Source organism: Penaeus japonicus, unplaced genomic scaffold (assembly GCF_977035675.1).
Source record: "Penaeus japonicus unplaced genomic scaffold, GWHDUDI00000001_assembly GWHDUDI00000023, whole genome shotgun sequence".
Taxonomy (NCBI): domain Eukaryota; kingdom Metazoa; phylum Arthropoda; class Malacostraca; order Decapoda; family Penaeidae; genus Penaeus; species Penaeus japonicus.
Genome location: NW_028234425.1, coordinates 24,736,068 through 24,741,067, shown reverse-complemented (window position 1 = coordinate 24,741,067; position 5,000 = coordinate 24,736,068). Strand labels below are relative to the sequence as shown.

The following is a 5,000-nucleotide window of genomic DNA, read 5'->3' as shown; positions in this document are numbered from 1 at the left end:
CTTCCCAAACTCCCTCTCCCACTCCCTCCTTCCCCTCTCTTTCCCTCACCCACTCTCTCCCTCTTAAACTCTCACTCGCATTCCCACTCCTCAAACTCCCTCTCCCTCTCTCATTCCCTCTCCCTCTCTCACTCCCTCTCTCACTCCCACTCCCTCTTCCACTCCCTTTCCCACTCTCACTCCCACACCCTCTTCCACTCCCTCTCCCTTTCAAACTCTCACTCCCTCTTCCACTTTCTCTCCCTCTCTCACTCCCACTTCCTCTCCCTCTCCCTCTCTCACTCCCTCTCCCTCTCTCACTCCCACTTCCTCTCCCTCTCTCACTCCCTCTTCCTCTCCCTCTCCCTCTCTTACTCCCACTTCCTCTCCCACTACATGCCTCTCTTTTCCCTCCCCTGCCAGACGAGTGAAGCCTCCTCCACAGACAACCAAACAAGTACTTAGCGAGAAAATTACTTGCGAGAACATTTTCTATTTTATGTTTTTGCGGCGAGTTGGTGTTTGGGGCGGAGGGGAAAGGGGGGAGGAGGAGAGGGGGTGGAACAACGGCGAGTGAGCGAAAGACGGTGAAATTCTGACCCAAACTTATTATTTGTGTTTGTCTTTGTCTTTCGCTCGTCTTTTATTTTCGAACTTAATTTTTTGTCCCTTTTTTCCTGATTGCTCGTGTCAGTTTGTTTGTTTGTCTGGTTGTCTCTCTCTCTCTGTCTCATTGTGTGTGTGTGTGTATATACATTTATATCTATCTACCTATCTAATATAACTATAAAAATATAAATACATAAATATATATATATATATATATATATATATATATATATGTGTGTGTGTGTGTGTGTGTGTGTGTGTGTGTGTGTGTGTGTGTGTGTGTGTGCGTGTGAGTGTAATCTATACAAATACGCACATATATATTCCTTGCTCATCTTCCGCCCCGCCCTCATTCCCTTTTACATTCTTCACGCACCTGGCCTTCCCCTTCCCCTTCCCACTCCCCACTCTCCTTTCCCCCCTCCCTGCCCCTGGTCCCCTCCCCCACCCCCTCCAAACGTCTTTATGTGAGTACATCTTACGTGCTCCCTCGCTCTATTGCCCCCCCCCCCCATCCCTCCATCTCCATCCCCACCCCTCCCCCCTCACCCTCTCCCTCTTTACAACCTGCACAAGGCGATGGATCTAACACCCCCCTCCCTTCCCTCCAGCCTAGCCCTAATCCCTACCCGTTCCCCTTCCCCCCCTCCCCTCCCCACCCTAATAACGTGTCCATCCTCAGACTGCCCCCCCCCCCCACTCCCTCTTCTTCTTCTTCTTCCTCCGATTCCTTTAACGCGGCCTCGGTTTCGTCTTCGGCTTCAGCTTCATTTTCGTCTTTGGTTTCATCTTCAGCCTCGTGTTCATCTTCATCCTCCTCTTCGTCTCCATCCTCCTCTTCATCCTTCATCCTCCTCTTCGTCTCCATCCTCCTCTTCGTCTCCATCCTCCTCTTCATCTTCATCCTCGTATTCATCTTCCTCTTCGTCTCCATCCTCCTCTTCATCCATCATCCTCGTCTGCGCCTTCATCTTCGACCTCGTCTTCGTCTCCTTTCCTCTCCTCGCCTCAGGATGTTCGCGTTTCCTTTCGGCCATTGTCGCGGACGTCCTTTTGTGCGCGGGTTCCTCGCAGGCTCCGTCGGTGAGACTTTGCGAACCTGCTTCATTTTCGCTTCCTCTTCTTCTTCTTCTGCTTCTTCCTTTTCTTCCTCCTCTTCTTCTGCTTCTTCTTCTTTTTCTGCTTCTTCATTTTCTTCCCCCTCTTCTTCTGCTTCTGCTTCTCCCTTTTCTTCCTCCTCCTTCCTATTTCTTTTTCTTCTTCTTTTTCTTCCTCTTCTTTTTCCTTTTTCTGTATCATTTTCTTGTATTTCTACTTCGTAATTTTCCTTTTATTATCATTATCATTATTATCATAGTTATCATTATCATTATTATCATGGTTATCATCATTATTTTAACTATAAGCATTATTATCACGATTGCTAATATCATCATTATGGTTGTTATTATTATAATTATGATTATAAGTATTATTATTTTGGTTATCAGTATTATCATTATGATTAACATTATTATTATTATGATTATCATTATTATCATTATTCGTATTTTCTATGTCATTCTATTTTATTTCTTCTTTTTCTTCTTCTTCTACTCTGCCTTCTTTGGCTTTATCCGCTTTCCTTCTCCTATCCTTCTTTCCTTCATCTTCTCTCTCTTTTTTCAATGCCTCTCATCTTCCTTTCCCTTTCCCTCTCTCCCTGCTATTCCTCCTCTTTCCATACCTTCTCTTCTGTCTCCTCACCCTTCTTCTCACTCTTTCTCTTCTCTTCTCTTCTCTTCTCTTCTCTTCTCTTCTCTTCTCTTCTCTTCTCTTCTCTTCTCTTCTCTTCTCTTCTCTTCTCTTCTCTTCTCTTCTCTCCTCCCCTCTCTTCTCCTCTTCTCTTCGCTAACCTTACCTTATCTTATGTCCTCACACTTCCCCTGTCTTTCCCTCTCCCTCTTTTCCTTTCCCTTCCCTTTTCCTGCTTTCCCTTTTTCCCTCTCCCCCTCATCTTCCCTTTCCCTCTGTCTTCCCCTTCCTCCTCTCCTACCCTCTCCCTTTCTTCCCCTTTCCCTCTCCCTATTACCCGCTCCCTTTTCCAATGTCCCTCTTTTTCCTCTCCCTTCCCATTTCCATCTTTCCTCACCCTCACCCCCCCCCTCTTTCCGCCCCAGGGAGCTCTCCGCCATTCCCTGTGCCATCAAAGGGGCCAGAGATCGAGCGAGCCAGAGGGAGCCAGGCACAAGCAACATTAGCCCTTGTGCTCGGGGCAGACATGGGCGAAAATCGTACGCCTCAACACCATGCCATAAAGGTCATGGGTTGACAGAGCGAGAGAGCTAGAGAGAGAGAGAGAGAGAGAGAGAGAGAGAGAGAGAGAGAGAGAGAGAGAGAGAGAGAGAGAGAGAGAGAGAGAGAGAGAGAGAGAGAGGGGGGGAGAGAGAGAGAGAGAGAGAGAGAGAGAGAGAGAGAGAGAGAGAGAGAGAGAGAGAGAGAGAGAGAGAGAGAGAGAGAGAGAGAAAGAATCACTAGCATCACTTTGAGCGGAAGACCAAGGGATAAGAAGCGGCTCGGTTCTGTTAGCACATATGTGGGCGTGGGGAGAGGGAGGAGGAGGAGGAGGAGGAGAGGAGGAGGAGGAGGAGGAGGAGGAGGAGGAGGAGGAGGAAGGGAAGGAGGGGAGGAGGAGGAGGAAGGGAAGGAGGGGGAGGAGGAAGAGGAGGAAGGGAAGGAGGGGGAGGAGGAGGAGGAGGAGGAGGAGGAGGAGGAAGGGAAGGAGGAGGAGGAAGGGAAGGAGGAGGAGGAAGGGAAGGAAGGGAAGGAGGGGGAGGAGGAAGGGAAGGAGAGGGAGGAGGAGGAGGAGACACAGGAGGAAAAGGCGGAGAAGAAGGAGGGAGAGAGGATGCGCGGCAGTTGGCAACACGGCAAAGGCCATTAAACCCTGCACATACGTTTTCATTACCCCAATGACAGGGGAGATAAAACAAAATAAAAATAAAAAATCTTAGATGGCACCTGCTTGCAACAGTGCAAGGAGGTGAAAAAATAACGGTTAATAGATTAGGGCAACTGTGACTAAGCCCCTCTCCCTCCACCTCTATCCCTATTTTTTATTTTCATTTATTTATTTTTATTTTTTTATTTATTTTTTTTTTTTGGGGGGGAGACTCCAGTTCCAAGACTTCTCTGTTCCTGGAAATATGTGTTAATTTTCTCTCTCTTTCTTTCTCCCTCTTTCCGCGTAGCTAGAATTACGGCAATTAGGTGAAATATTGTTTCATTTTACTGTTTCGGCTTTTTCTTTCTTCTTTTTTAAATCTTTGTTAATTGGTAGAAAAAATAAACATAAAAATCGTAAAAAAAAAAATATATATGGCGTTTCTTAAGACTCGTTCTAATAACAAACTACACTTATAATAATGCTAGTGATGAAGTAATGATAAATAAGACTAGTTACTAACTCTATCAATAATAAAATAAGTGGCAATAATAATAATAATAATAATAATAATAATTATTATTATTATAACAATAACAATAATAATAATAATGACAATGATAATGATAATAATAATAATAATAAGAATAATAATAAGAAGAAGAGCGAAGATAAAGATCATGTCCGCGAGCAAGTGCATGTGTGTGTGTGGTTCCTCTGTATCTTCCCGTGGGCGCGTGGGCGTATTCCCCCGCCACTGCCTCCATCCCACGCAAAAGGTCGCCCAAGGCAGCCCGAGCCTAACACGAGAGAACACGGAGGACGCAGCAGCAAAGGCCAACAGACCTCAATCGGGGAAGCTCCATAAAAGGTCGGAATCTGCGCGGTAAGGTCACGATGACAGGCAGGAAGGAAAAGAAGAAGGTTGTAAAAACTGATGGATAAAGGTCAGGAAGTACTCGTATGATCTATCTTCTTTTTAAATTAAAGGTTATTTTAAAGAACGAAACAAAAGATTTGGGGATACGGAGTAATAATATAAATAAAAATTTGACTGAAAGTATCTCCAACGGGTAATTATCAATCAAAAAAAGAAAGTAAAAAAAACATTAAAAAAATGAAAGGCAGGAGGTGGGGTGGTAGGATAAGGAGCGACGGGGAGAGTCACGGAAAGACCTTGTCATGCAGGAGGGCCGGCTCCGTCCTGCATGACAACCGCATAGTGGAGGCACAGTCATCAAGATCATGGTCGGGGTAATTGCCAGTTATTGTCTCCACATGCAATGCAAGTGGGCATGCATGCGTATATATGCAAGCAGACACACACACACAAACACGCACGCGCGCGCACACACACACAGACACATACACACACACACACACACACACACACACACACACACACACACACACACACACACACACACACACACACACACACACACACACACACACGTAATCCCTATTACGCATAGATAGATAGACAGAT

General features: G+C 45.8%; 1 protein-coding gene across 47 annotated transcripts in view; it reads right to left on the bottom strand.

Annotated features, from left to right (window-relative positions):
- Positions 1–5,000, bottom strand: part of unc-104 (kinesin family member unc-104) — a 124,917-nt gene that overhangs the window by 89,914 nt on the left and 30,003 nt on the right. The window lies entirely within an intron of this gene.